At 37.6% G+C, this 15,874-nt stretch overlaps 1 protein-coding gene across 2 annotated transcripts in view; it reads right to left on the minus strand.

Annotated features, from left to right (window-relative positions):
- Window positions 1–15,874, minus strand: part of NDUFAF2 (NADH:ubiquinone oxidoreductase complex assembly factor 2) — a 163,456-nt gene that overhangs the window by 92,833 nt on the left and 54,749 nt on the right.

The following is a 15,874-nucleotide window of genomic DNA, read 5'->3' on the forward strand; positions in this document are numbered from 1 at the left end:
TACTAAGTTGTGCACTTAAAACTGGCTAAGATAGAAAATTTTATGTTATTTGTGTTTTACCATAATTGCATACATATATGTATGTGTACATGCATGTACGTGCAAGCACATGTATATAAAATTTACAGATTATGTAGCCCTGTAATGACAGTTCTTCAGCTTCTGGTAACTAAGACGTGGTCTCCTGAAAGGAAGTGAATGGATACATTTAAAAGGTCTGGGGCTTATCACACAAGTAAGAACAAGCATGTTTTTCTATATATTTCATCTGTAGCTTTTCTTCCAAGTGAATTACAAACTCCTTTCTGTATAAACACAGTATCTTCTGCTTATCACAGACACTCAATATTCCATGCCAGGCAAGTAGGAAGCTGGCTGGAACAAGGATGTTTAGGGTGCATGTTGCTCATATCTCCAAATATTAACAATATAATTTTAAAATAAGCTAGAACTGAAAGGAAATTTGGGAGATCATACTAGAATCATCATCAAGCCCTTTCTTAAAGCTCTTAAAACCAAGGAATATAAACTTATTTCATCATTATTCATTCAAAGACCTTACGCATTAGGTTAAAAAAGTGTCTTCATAAAACGTCATCAAACTATACAGAGGTGATCATTGACAACAGTGTGAATTAACTAAATGCCACTTAAACATAAACTTGGATCAAGGTCACACAATTTCTCAGTACAGAACATGGAATTTAAATTCTGGTCTGCATGACTTCAAAGCCTGTGCATATACCATTTCCTATCATCCTTTAATGTCAACAAATGTACAACCAAAATAGTTAAACTACTCTATAAAACTAAATGTAAGTTTGGGTACACTCAACACTTCTTGTCAAGAGCACAGTTAGCGCTGATAGAGGATAAATCAGTTTAGTTCAGTCGCTCAGTCGTGTCCGACTGTTTGCGACCCAATGAACCGCAGCACGCCAGGTCTCCCTGTCCATCACCAATTCCCAGAGTCCACCCAAACCCATGTCCATTGAGTCGGTGATGCCATCCAACCATGTTATCCTCTGTCGTCCCCTTCTCCTGCCCTCCCATGTTTTATTTCTCAAATAACTTTTTAGTACTTGATGAGATCCTAAATTACATGGACTAAAAACAACTTTTTCCCTAGAAGTGATTTTTTTTTCTTTTAATCTTTCTTAATAAAGGAAACTCTTTCTAACAAGGAAAAGTGGGTTTATAAAAAATAACTATGTCCTCTTGTGACCTATTTATATTATTTTTAATAAAGGGCTACTTGAATATATTGACTCAAATAGTATATAATTAGAGGATGTAATACCACAGGGATAAACTTGATCTTTAAGATTGCCAGATTAATATCCTTTCTATATATATTACAAAGAATACAAAATTCTGATATAAATCTAAAATGCTTAATTTTATAGATTAGTATGAATAGGCTTTAAAAATATACCTTGGCTTCCACAGAGCTGAAGGAGGGCATAAAATTGCACCTCATCTTTTGCTTTTCTCTTTGAATATGAATGGATAGTATCAGGGTTCCCTTACTTTCTTGTTTCATTTCTGGAAACAGCCATCCATTACATCCCTTTCTCCAGGCATCTCACATACTCTGTGGCTTTCAAACACCAAATTTGATGATTGTTCTTTTGTTGTGGTGGAGATTTAGTCGCTAAGTTGTGTCTTACTTTTGCAACCCCATGGGCTGTAGCCCACCAGGCTCCTCTGTCCATGGAAAGCCTGGCATGCTGCAGGCCATGGGGCTGCAAAGAGTCAGACACAACGGAGCAACTGAACTGAACTGAACTGGCTTTCACATAGAGATGGTAGGGATGGATAGTTTCACTTGCATGTTATGTCAAAAGCAACTTTGACATGCAACCGACAAAGCCTGAAAAAGCAGATCCGATTGTGAATGTTCTTCTGCCACCACTCCTCTCCCAAATCACCCATCTTAATCCACTCTAGTCAGACTTTGACGTCCTTACAGTCTCAAAGATGATATTTTGCACTGCCTCATTGCTTCTAGCAAAAGAATGAGAAACATCTAAATCACAAAGAAGAATGAGGAATGATACTTCTCCACTACAATGTCTTCAAGGAAAAAACACAAAGGTTACAGGAAGAACTCTTATTCAGGTGTTAGGGTTAACATCAACTTTTCTGACATTGAGAAATAAGGTGATTAGACCAGGTATAATGGCTTGAAGAGGGCTGCCTTGGGAGACAGTTTTGGTAACATTAACTTCTCAATGCAAATTATTAAACATTTCCATTACCCTTACCCTTAGGAAAATTCATTTATCCAACAAGAATCTTAAGCTTATAACTCCAATGCCTCATTCTTCACTTCATACAAAAACAAAACCTGTCCATGCCTTTGAAATAGTTCAAGGTACCCTATCATATTAAATAGCATCCACATTTTTAACTCAGTCTCCTTTCCAAAAAGTTTAATCTGAGTAAGCACTAACCCTGGGATACAAAAATAATTTGACAACTGAGTTATTCTGTAAGAAATGATATGAATATTTATGTTTGTTTGTTTGTTTTTACTTAAAATGGATAAACAAGCAAACATATCTCCTCAGTTGAAAGTCATCCAAACATAATCTCCAAACTCTCCAAATCATAAAGGGAGAAAAAAAAAAAAAATCCAAGGGAATGAATTCTCAAAGTTAGCTCCAGAACATATCAGGAGTTTAAAAATATATTAGAACTGGCTAGGTCTTTTTCAGATACACACTTAAACTTGTGATATGAAAGAGAAATGAATTCATGGGTCAATAATAAGAATGCCATTTTAAAAGGAAGAATATGAAAATAAACAAGTTTATCTTGTTTTTTTCACTTCATGTTTAATAAATCACTTTGAAAGTAAACTTTCTTTGTTCTTTTATTCCATCCTCCATGAAATGAGAACTATAAAATCACTGATAAACGGCTCGAAAGACTTTCCCTTCACCATAGTGACAGTACACACCGTTACGTAAATGCCACTTAAGCTGACCCTAGGCAAACACGGCACCACCAGACACTCCATTTTACTCCTTTTACTTTTCCTGTCCTTAATACCTCAGAGGAAACCCAACTGGGATGAGATAGTATTCTGGGAATAGTTGGGTCGATCCTTTTTTAGGCTGTGGGCTCTGTGGCAGGTTATAATCCTAGCTGACAAAGATAAGGTTCTCATCATGGTTTAAACAACATGAAACATCAGAGAGAAAAATGCGGTTGTTACAGCACTGAGGTTCACAGGAAGTTCGCACCTAGCGCAAAGCATGGTTGGTTCAGAAATTACTGAGGTCAACCCTCATCTCAAAAGCTTATGGCAATGTTTCACTTTGCAGGTCTCTACAAATAACCAATATGACCTTGACACCAGTTAAACTGAAAAACATATGCTGAATAAAAGATTTTTTTTTTTTTAACTGCAAGTATTGTGGTGCTGGAGAAGACTCTTATTTCATTAAATTTTGAGTAAGATTTTTTTTAATTTATTTTAATTGGAGGCTAATTACTTTACAATAGTGTAGTGGTTTTTGCCATACATTCACATGAATCAGCCATCAGTGTACACGTGTTCCCCATCCTGAACCCCTGTCCCACCTCTCTCCCTATCCCATCCCTCTGGATCATCCCAGTGCACCAGCCCTGAGCACCCTGTCTCATGCATCAAACCTGAACTAGCAATCTGTTTCACATATGATAATATACATGTTTCAAAGTTATTCTCTCAGATCATCCCATCCTCACCTTCTCCCACAGAGTGCAAAAGACTGTTCAATACATCTGTGTTTCTTTTGCTGTCTTGCATATAGGGTTATTGTTGCCATCTTTCTAAATTCCATATATATGTGTTAGTATACTGTATTGGTGTTTTTCTTTCTGACTTACTTCACTCTGTATAATAGGCTCCAGTTTCATCCAACTCACTAGAACTGATTCAAATGTATTCTTTTTAATGGCTGAATAATATCCCATTGGAGAAGGCAATGGCAACCCACTCCAGTACTCTTGCCTGGAAAATCCCATGGACGGAGGAGCCTGGTAGGCTGCAGTCCATCATGTTGCTAAGAGTTGGATACGACTGAACGACTTCCCTTTCACTTTTCACTTTCATGCATTGGAGAAGGAAATGGCAACCCACTCCAGTGTTCTTGCCTAGAGAATCCCAGGGACTGGGGAGCCTGGTGGGCTGCCGTCTATAGGGTCGCACAGAGTCAGACACGACTGAAGCGACTTAGCAGCAGCAGCAGCAATATCCCATTGTGTAAATGCACCACAGCTTTCTTCCATTTGTCTGCTGATGGACATCTAGGTTGCTTCCATGTCCTGGCTATTATAAACAGTGCTGCGATGAACACTGGAGTATGCGTGATCTCTTTCAATTCTGGTTTCCTAGGTGTGTATGCCCAGCAGTGGGATTGCTGAGTCATACGGCAGTTCTATTTCCAGTTTTTTAAGGAATCTCCACACTGTTCTCCATAGTGGCTGTACTAGTTTGCATTCCCACCAACAGTGTAAGAGGGTTCCCTTTTCACCACACCCTCTCCAAGAGTTTATTGTTGGTAGACTTTTGGATAGCAGCCATTCTGATTGCATGAGATGGTACCTCATTGTGGTTTTAATTGGCATTTCTCTGATAATGAGTAATGTTGAGCATCTTTTCATGTGTTTGTTAGCCATCTGTATGTCTTCACTGGAGAACTGTCTGTTTAGTTCTTTGGCCCACTTTTTTGATTGGGTTGTTTATTTTTCTGGAATTGAGCTGCAGGAGTTGCTTGTATATTTTTGAGATTAATTCTTTGTCAGTTGCTTCATTTGCTATTATTTTCTTCCATCTGAAGGCTGTCTTTTCACCTCACTTATAGTTTCCTTCGTTGTGCAAAAGCTTTTAAGTTTAATTAGGTCCCATTTGTTTATTTTTGCTTTTATTTCCATTACTCTGGGAGGTGGGTTATAGAGGATCCTGCTGTGATTTATGTCAGAGAATGTTTTGCCTATGTTTTCCTCTAGGAGTTTTATAGTTTCTGGTCTTACATTTAGATCTTTAATCCATTTTGAGTTTATTTTTGTGTATGGTGTTAGAAAGTGTTCTAGTTTCATTCTTTTACAAGTGGTTGACCAGTTTTCCCAGCACCACTTGTTAAAGAAATTGTCTTTTCTCCATTGTATATTCTTGCCTCCTTTGTCAAAGATAAGGTGTCCATAGATGTGTGGATTTATCTCTGGGCTTTCTATTTTGTTCCATTGATCTATATTTCTGTCTTTGTGCCAGTACCATACTGTCTGGTATGGTACAGTAGCGTTGCAATATAGCCTGAAGTCAGGCAGGTTGATTCTTCCAGTTCCATTCTTCTTTCTCAAGATTGCTTTGGCTATTCGAGGTTTTTTGTATTTCCATACAAATTGTGAGATTATTTGTTCTAGTTCTGTGAAAAATACTGTTGGTAGCTTGATAGGGATTGCATTGAATCTATAGATTGCTTTGGGTAGTATACTCATTTTCACTATATTGATTCTTCCAATCCATGAACATGGTGTATTTTTCCATCTATTTGTGTCCTCTTTGATATCTTTCATCAGTGTTTTATAGTTTTCTATATATAGGTCTTTTGTTTCTTTAGGTGGAGAAGACTCTTGAGAGTCCCTTGGACTGCAGGATCAAACCAGTCAATCCTAAAGGAAATCAAGCCTGAATACTCATTGGAAGGACTGATGCTGAAGTTGAAGCTCCAATCTTTTGGCCATCTGATGTGAAGAGCCGACTCACGGGAAAAGACCCTGATGCTGGGAAAAACTGAAGGCAAGGGAATTGCAGGGGACTTCCATGGTGGTTCAGATTGTAAAGAACGCCTGCAGTGCAGGAAACGCTGGTTCAATCCTGGATTCAGGAAGATCCCCTGGAGAAGGGAATTGCTACCCACTCCAGTACTCTTGGAGAAGGCAATGGCACCCCACTCCAGTACACTTGCCTGGAAAATCCCATGGACAGAGGAGCTGGTGGGCTGCAGTCCATGGGGTTGCTAAGAGTCAGACACGACTGAGCAACTTCACTTTCACTTTTCACCTTCATGCGTTGGAGAAGGAAATGGAAACCCACTCCAGTGTTCTTGCCTGGAGAATCCCAGGGACGGGGAGCCTGGTGGGCTGCCGTCTATGGGGTCACACAGAGTCGGACATGACTGAAATGACTTAGCAGCAGCAGCAGCAGCAGCCAGTACTCTTGTTTGAGAATCCCATGGACAGAGGAGCCTGGCAGGCTACAGTCCATAGGATCGCAAAGAGTCAGACACAACTGAGCAACTTTCACTTTTGGGTTCGTATCCCATCCTTGGCTTCCCTTATAGCTCTGATGGTAGAGAATCTATCTGCAATGAAAGAGACCTAGGTTTGACCCCTGGGTGGGGAAGATCCCCTGGAGAAGAGAATGGCAACTCACTCCATGGGAGTGAGTTCTTGCTGGAGAATCCCATGGACAGAGGAGCCTGGCGGGCTACAGTCCATGGGGTCACAAAGAATCAGACACAACTGAGCAACTAACATTTTCACACTCTCAAGAGAAGGGGGGTGACAGAGGATGAGATGGTTGGATGTCATCACTAACTCATGGAAATGAGTTTGAGCAAACTCTGAGAGACAGTGAAGGACAGGGAAGCCTGGTGTGCTGCAGTCCATGGTGTCACAAAGAGTTGGAATCGACTTAGTGACTGAGCAACAACAAGGCAATTGGTTAAGAGCACAGTCGTGGGAGCCAGACCATGTGGCTCTGTAATTTGCTAGGTTATATAATTTAGTATTACTTAAATTCCCTGTGCCCACTTTTCAGTTCAGTTCAGTCGCTCAGTTGTGTCCGACTCTTTGAGACCCCATGAATCGCAGCGCATCAGCCTGTCCATCACCAACTCCCGGAGTTCACCCAGACTCATGTCCATCGAGTCGGTGATGCCATCCAGCCATCTCATCCTCTGTCATCCCCTTCTCCTCCTGCCCCCAATCCCTCCCAGCATTAGAGTCTTTTCCAATGAGTCAACTCTTCACATGAGGTGGCCAAAGTATAAAATAGGAAAAATAAGATAAAATACAGTAACAGGATAATTTAGTGCCTGTATATAAAGCACTAAGAATAGTACTTGGCACTTAGTATTAGATGTATTAGCTATTATTGTTATTATAAATTATTCTGTTGGCTGATTATAGTTTAAAAATCATACTACAAACCAAATAAAGAGTTTTTAATACTGAACTTATTTTGCTGTTGAAGGGGAGTAGTAGGCAAGGGGAAATTCTGACATACTGAAGTTCAAATTTGCCTGGAGCCCTGCAGAGTCTAGTGACTTCAGGATCAAAGAAGCATTTCAGAAAAGTTGGTAGGAAGATCAAAGGTAAGGTGGCCAAGATGGAGAAGGAAGACCCTGAGCTCACTTCCTCTAAACAAACATATCAAAATTGCAACTATTTACAGAGCAATGACTTATGAGAACAACCTGAAAACTAGCAGAAAAGACTGTCAACAACTAAATACATAAAGAAGGAACCACAAAGAAACAGGAAGGAGGGGTAGAGATATGGGAGTACACTCCCACACACTTTGGTAGGCAACATACAAATGGGAGAATTATCACAAATGTAGAGGTTCTCCTCAAGGGGCAAAGGGTCTGAGCCCATATTGGACTCCCTTGCCTGGGGGTCTTGCATTAGGAAGATGAGCCCCCAAACATCTGGCTTTGAAGGCCAATGGGGCTTGTGTACAGGAGAGCTGGAAAGCTGCAGGAAGCACAGACTCCACTCTTGAAGGGATTATGCAAACTTTCACATGCTCTGAGTCCTGGACTTTTGTTTGGTTGGAGATTTTTAAAATTATTGATTCAGCTTCGTTACTGATACTTGGTCAGTTCATATTTTCTTTCTGGTTCAGTCTTGGAATAGTATATGTTTCTAAAAATTTATCCACTTATAAATTGTCTATTTTATTATGCATAATTATTCACAGTAATCTGTTATGATTCTCTGTATTTCTGTGGTATCATTTGAAACTTCCTGTCTTTTATTTCAATTTTATTGATTTGGACCCTCTCTCTTTTATTAATGAATCTGACTAAAGGTTTATCAGATTTGTGTATCTTGTCAAAGAGCCAGCTTTTAGTTTCACTGATCTTTTGTATTGTTTTATTTCATTTATTTCTGCTTGGATCTTTATGTTTTATTTCCTTTTACTGACTTTGGTTTTTGTTTGCTATTCTTTATCTAGTGGCTTTAGGTGTAAAGTTAGGTTATTTAAGATTTTTCTCATTTCCTGAGGTAAGCTTGTATTGTATAAACTTCCCTCTTAGAACTGCTTTTGCTGTGTCCCATAGGTTTTAGATCATTGTGTTTTTGCTTTCCTTCATCTCTAGATACTTTTTTATGTTTCCTTCGATTTCTTCAGTGATCCATCAGTTGTTTAGTAGCATACTGTTTAGTCTCCACATGTTTGTGTTTTTTTTCAGTTGATTTCCAGGGACATAGTGTTGTGGTTGGAAAAGATACCTGATATGATTTCAGTCTTAAATTTACTGAGTTTTGTTTTGTGGACTAGCTTGTTCATTTCTCAGTGTGCGCATCTGGAAAAAAACATGTATATTCAGCTTCTTTTGGATGAAATGTTCTCTATATATCTATTAAGTCTATCTGAGCTAATGTGTCATTTAAAGCCAATATTTCCATATTGATTTTCTTTCTGGATAACCTATTGATGTAAACAGGGTGTTAAAATCTCCTACTATTACTATGAGTCTGGCTCAAGGTTTATCAATTTATCTTTTCAAAGAAACAACTTTTCCCTTCCTCCCTTTATATTTGTCACTTTCTCTATATTATTTAATCTTTGTTTTATGTATTAAATGGTCCTATGTTAGTGCATATGTACTTACAATTATTATATCTTATTGGATTGATCCCTTACAATTATTATATATTATTGAATTTGGAAAGGCCTTTCTATAAATGATAAATAACTCAGAAACTTTTAAGAAAAGTGCTATATATTTTTCTTTCTAAAAAAACTTCTAGGGAGCAAAAAAAAAAAAAAAAAAAGTACTATTAAACAAAGTCAAAAGACCAAGGAAAAAACTGGATGTTTAACCAACTGAAAACTGAATGTAGTTATTTCAACGGGTTGAGGAAGGACTATGGTAAACTTCTCATGTTTGCATTACTTTTTTTTTTATTACTTTCATAATTAGAAAAAAAAGGTAAAAATATAAGAACAAAACGCTGACATCCAAAGTACAAACTGCTGCTGCTAAGTCGCTTCAGTCATGCCCGACTCTGTGCGATCCCACAGACGGCAGCCCACCAGGCTCCGCCTTCCCCGGGATTCTCCAGGCAAGTACACTGGAGTGGGTTGCCATTTCCTTCTCCAATGCATGAAAGTGAAAAGTGAAAGTGAAGTTGCTCAGTCATGTCTGACTCTTTGTGACCCCATGGACTGCAGCCCACCAGGCTCCTCCGTCCATGGGATTTTCCAGGCAAGAGTACTGGAGTGGGTTGCCATTGCCTTCTCCCAAAGTACAAACAACTTGTAACAATTCCTGCAGATGGACACTACTTAATTTGGAGAATTATTTCTTACTTAGGTTAACACATCCTTCTCTAAAAGACTATCTACAGAGAAGATATATCCTTCTATATATAAATTGCTTTTGGTAGGGTTACATTGGATTTACTACCAACATTGAGGTCCCAAAGATGATTATTTCCATTGAATACACAGAATTGGGATGGGGTACACAGAAAAAATGATCAAATATAAGAAAGAAAGGTTAAATACTATACATAAGTCCTATTTGCTGAGTGCTCATCTCTGCACATACACATAGCTGGCAACTTCCTTCTATTAGTTCATCCTTCTAGAAATTATTTTCGTGCACACAAAAGTCAACATAAAAGTCAACACATATATTAATATATATATATATATACATAAGTTATACATCTTCCCCAATGGCTCAGACAGTAAAGAATCTGCCTGAAATGTAGGAGACTCAGGTTCAATCCCTGGGTTGGGAAGATCCCCTGGAGAAGGAAATGGCAACCCACTCGAGTATTCTTGCCTGGAGAATTCCATGGACAGAGCCTGGTGGGCTAGAGTCCATGGGGTCACAGTCGGACTCGAACTGAGCGACTAACACACACGCATGTGCACGCATGCACACACGTATATTATACATATATACATACATACACATAGATAATTTTACCCCTTTTGCTTTTCCACAAAAAAATAGCTAACTCTACAAAATTTCTGCAATTTTCCATTTTATTAAGTAATATCTATTGGAATTTTTTATACAAAATATTAGTACACAAAGCATGCCCTCGTTATTTTTTACAGCTGCATCCACTGCATATATATACTATCATTTATGGTACTGGTTTGCTAATGATAAACACTTGAGTTAAAGAGGAATTTAAATTACAATCATAGAATGATTCCTTTATCAAAGACCAACAAATTTCAAGGACTTCCCACGTAGCTCAGTGGTAAAAGAATCCACCTGTAAGGAGCTGTAAGAGATGTAGGTCTGATCCCTGGATAGGGAAGACCCCCTGGAAGAGGAAATGGCAACCCATTCCAGCATTCTAGATGGAATGGCAACCCATTCCAGCAGAGCCTAGAGGACTACAGTCCAAAGGGTCGTAAAGAGTCAGACATGACAGAGCTCGAAGGCATGCACAACAACAAATTTTGAACAAAAGGTAAAAATCTTATATGGTTAATATAGTACCATCAAGGTTACTGGGCTCATTGGGGTATTAGAGTAACAGTAGTAAGTCCAAAAGTACAAATATATTTCTAAAAATATATTCCAGCATATTAGTTACAAATCTACTTGCTCATATCTAGATTTTTAATTTGAGATTATTATGGATAATTTTACCCATATGATCCAGTCACAAGATATGTCAGAGAAACTGTCAGAGTTTAAGAAGGATACCACAGAGATTTTTATTTTGATCTATGGAATGTGAAAACATCATTGAAAAGCAGAAAGAAGATAATTACCAAGTGGCCCTTAAAACCATCTCTTTCCTCTAGAAAACATAATGAACAAACATCTAAAAAGATACCCTCTACTAACTAAAATCAGTGATCCTTTTCTTATTAGTAGAAGATAACTTGAGTGTCCATCCACAGATTTATATATAAAGATTTAACCATTACAAGAGATGTTTATATTTACCTGGTTGGATAAACTAAATTTTGCTTATAATTCATAATTTATTAGTTTATGTAGCTAAAAGCATATACATTTAAGTATTTGCCAATTCTTAAAATTGGCATTCTTTGTTTTTTCTAGTACTGATCCATTTCCTGTAGTGAATTAAATTAGTATTTCTTAAACTTACAGTCTCTATAAGAAGGGTGAGAATTCAATATACAAAGACTAGGAATTCCTGTATGTTAAAATTCATGGGAAAAAAACCCAAAACCTGAGACAGGTTAAAACAACCTACAAGCACCCAGAAGAGTCATTAGTGCCTCTACTAGCAGTCTTTCAACTACTGGGTAAAAAACACTCAAAGGGACAATTTAAAACTACTCGTAATCAAAGAGAAACAAAAAAATGATACTAGCAAATGGAGAATAAATTTAAACTGAGACACAAGAATATTATTTACTGACCTTTTTTTCATTTCTTAGAAATTCAGGCTATAAGCCAATCCTTTAAGAGTAAAAATTAAAAATTTTTATATATCCGCTTGTATGTTATTTTGGAATATCAGTTCTTCATAAAATACCATGACTTTAAATTACATATTTTAGTCTTTTTACTAAAATGTTAATCTTTATAAGTGATCTGTACTTTGGACAAAGTTTTGATAGTTAAGCAATCATTTATTTTCAGTTGTGCTCTATAATGTTAGAGCAAAATTGTGACAATCTGAATATTCTCTGGAAAATTCAGATTGACAGCTCTTTAGAAATTTCATTTACTTTAAAATTCACTTCAGATCTTATCTTTCATATGAATGGGATCTAAAAGTGGTAGTAACAGCTAGCATACCTTTGCTAACTATAGAAACCTGTGCCTGGTAATTATCTCCAACCTTTTCCATATAGAATATCCTTATGATTATTTATACTCTTGTCTTCCTCGAATATGCAAATCTAATTTAAAACTAACACGTTTATTCATGAAGAATACATTTGGGAACCTTAAAAAATAAGTGTCCACACACTTATGTGATAACTATTTGGGGGACATTGAATCATGTGCATACTGTGGATAAGTATAACATGGTTTCACCCTTAAGGACCTCACAGTACAGCACATAAGACAAACATGTAAAAGTAAGTAGTAAAACACATGTTCTTAGGAGAATGGTTAGGAACACTGTCTTGGTCTCCTAGGGTTGCCATAACAAAATACCACAAACTGGGTAGTTTAAAACAAGAGAAATGGAACTTCCCTGGTGGTCCAGTAGTTAAGAATCCACCTATCAATGCAGGGGATGCAGGTTCAATCTCTGCTCCGGAAGCTAAGATCTCACATGCCACAAGGGCAACTAAGTCCGTGTGCTGCAACGAAGATTCCACGTGCTGCAGTTAACACTCAACGCAGCCAAAAGTAAATCAATACACATTAAAAACGTAGAAATCTATTCTCTCAGAGTTCTGTAGGCTAGAAGTCCAAAATCAAGGTGCAGGCAGAGTCAGGCTCCCTCTGGAGATGCTAGGGAAGATGTCATCATTGCCTCTTCTAGTGGTACTGGCATTCCATGACATTTCTGGGCTTGTAGCTGCATCACTCCAGTCTCTGCCTCCATCTTCACAAGACATTCTTCTCTCTGTGCTCTCTTCTCTTCTTGTAAGACTCTAGTCATTGGATTTAGGGCTCACTCTAGTCGGACCCCACCTCAACAAATTACATATGCAAAGACCTTATTTTGGGCAGATAAGAACTTCTGGGGGATACTATTCAACCCATTACATTAACTGTGTATGAGGAAAAAAAGGAAAAAAAATAAAAGACTTATCAGACTGTGTAAACTTCAGGTTAAAGTGTTTTACAATTTGCTCTTGGTTGAGGCCAGGGAAAGAGGACAGTTTCACAACTACTTAAACTTTTTTAACATGTTCAGTTGGTGGTGGTGGTGGTTTAGTCACTGAGTTGTGTCCAACTCTTGTGACCCCATGGGCTGTAGACAGCCAGGCTCCTCTGTCCATGGGATTTCCCAGGCAAGAATACTGGAGTGGGTTGCCATTTCCTTCACAGGAAAGGAATCCTTCTTGACCCAATGATTGAACCTGTGTTTCCTACACTGTAATCGGTCTTCTGAATTGCAGGCAGATTCTTTACAATTGAGCCACCAGTTGTTGTTCAGTCACCAAGTGTATCTGACTCTTTGCAACTCCATGGACTGCAGCACGCCAGGCTTCACTATCTCCCAGAGTTTGCTCAAACTCATATCCTTTGAGTCAGTGATGCCATCCAACCATCTCATCCTCTGTCACTCTCTTCTCCTCCTGCCCTCAATCCTTCTAAGCATCAGGGTATTTTCCAAATGGGTCATGGGGAGTTCTCACAAAACATGAATCACTGGAGAAGGGAATGGCAAACCACTTCAGTATCCTTGCCTCGAGAACCCCATGAACATTATGAAAATGAGCCACCAGGGGGTTGTGCAAATCTTCATTTCAACAATGGATCTGAGATGATTTAATAGAGTATCCTCAAAGTCCAAAAGAGTTATTGTATTTTGATCTATATCAATGACCCTTCAAAATTTCATCCTATAGTATGAAAAATGACAAAATAAAGTAGAGATGACACTTCTATCTGTTGTTACCTGTAGCACCATGTATTTCATAGAATTAAGGGCAAGGTTGTTTTTCTCTTTGATGAGCCATAAGTAAGATGCTGTTTGATTTTTATTGAATGTAATTATTCATACTTGCCATAAAGAATAGAAATATAGTCATAATCACTGAAACAAAAGAACCAGCTATCCCATCTCTTGAGGAATTCTTAGGCCTATGAAAAGTCCCCCAAACCACAATTAGGTCATAATCATTCAAAAAAGAGGAAAAACCCAGCAACAACTCTAACATTGTTTTCAAGAGTCATATTTCTTAATTGATGCTTTTATTCTGGCTGTAGCTTTCTTTTTTTTTCATGTTTGTTAGATGTTTGACAATTAACATCTAAGTTAATTGGCAAAACAGAGGTTAAATATAATTATTTCTTTACTTGTACTGTTTACTAAAAAGTATTTCTGTGGTAAAAAAATGACAAAATTATTCATGCACATTCAGTTTGAAACTTGGGCTTAATTACTGTTTTCTAGGAGGTAAATATATTTCTTTGAATTTTGGGATTAAAAAAAGGTTTATGTCACAACAACATTCATGATTTCTAGCTCTTTTTGAGAACTATTATCTATTTGTTTTGCGTGCTTTATAAAATGCCTGATAGATGTTATACCTCTTCAAAAACATGATACTTTAGAAAATGAATTCTATAGTACACTTGCTACAAATATGGTCTATTCCCACCCCCCTTTTCAACAGTAGCTTAAATAATGCAAGTACAAATGCCACTTCTTTAAATATCTGATGGGTCCTCAGCACTCTGGCATGTGCTAGCTTTGTCCCCAAGCTTTTTTTTTTTTTGGCCTGTCAGCTGTGAGAAACAGTTTTCTACCAATTACTGTCACAATATGAATAAATTCAAAACTGAAAATATAAGCACTGAATATTTTCAGTAAATTTATCCCAAAACTATATTAAAATAGGGATTTAGCATGTAAACAAGGAATTTAGCAAGTAATAAGAAGCATCACATTGTACTTTGTCTTCTATAAATAAAAATACAATAGAAGAAGATAAAGGGAAATGCACTCAAGCACAGAAGAGAAATGGGCAAATGACAGTAAGCGTATAAAATGAAAAGAAAGTTACAGCCAGAATAAAAGCATCAATTAAGAAATATGACTCCCGAAAATGTTAGAGTTGTTGCTGGGTTTTTCCTCTTTTTTGAATGATTATGACTTAATAATAAGTAATTTTTAAAAGATTTATATAGTATTTCTCTCTTTGTCCAACACTGGTTTCCTTAGTATGTGCCTTTAAACATTAGGCCAGCAGATGGTTGCTAACATGATTGTGGTTCAAAAGGTGTTAAAAAACGTGCTATAAAAACTACCAACATTCTTAGGTTATTACTGTTAATAAAACCTCAAATAAACAAGATAGAGTTGGCTCTTACTCTAGACTAGTTCTCTGCCAAAAATTGTGTGGGGAGAGGTTTAACAAAAATCCTACATTTACAGGTACAACTAATAGGTATACAGTTTGTGTGGGCTCTATATGTATAATCCCAACGGTCCAGCAACCTGGTTTGGTCAGAACTCTGCTCCTTTAGTCCTAAATCACAGTTAAGTTTGTATGCCGTGGTGATGATGACCATTACTCCCAAGACACACTCTTTTAAACTTATTTCAGAACAGGCCTGATGCTGACCTTTGTGCACTTTCACTCTTTTCTTTTTCGAAACACAAAGAACTAGAAGATTGGGCCTGAAAGTCATAGTTTGCGACGTTACTGACCTCTACTTGTCTCTGACTTTCCCTCCCTATTTTTAATTCACCCATATTCAGTCAAAGTCATGTTATCATTTCTTTCCCCTAAATGCCCCTCACAAGTATGCATCTTTTACAGACTACTACCACCCATTACTTCAGATTGGCACCGTTTGCCTGTACTATTGCAGTAGCAATAGCTTCCTAAATAATCATGTGCACCCAAATCCATACTGCCAGAGTAATCTCCCTCAATTCCCCCTTTAATCATGTCATAGCTCTTTCAGACCTATCCGAAGGCTTACCATTACCTATACAGAAG

This window comes from Bos taurus, chromosome 20 (genome assembly GCF_002263795.3).
Source record: "Bos taurus isolate L1 Dominette 01449 registration number 42190680 breed Hereford chromosome 20, ARS-UCD2.0, whole genome shotgun sequence".
NCBI lineage: Eukaryota > Metazoa > Chordata > Mammalia > Artiodactyla > Bovidae > Bos > Bos taurus.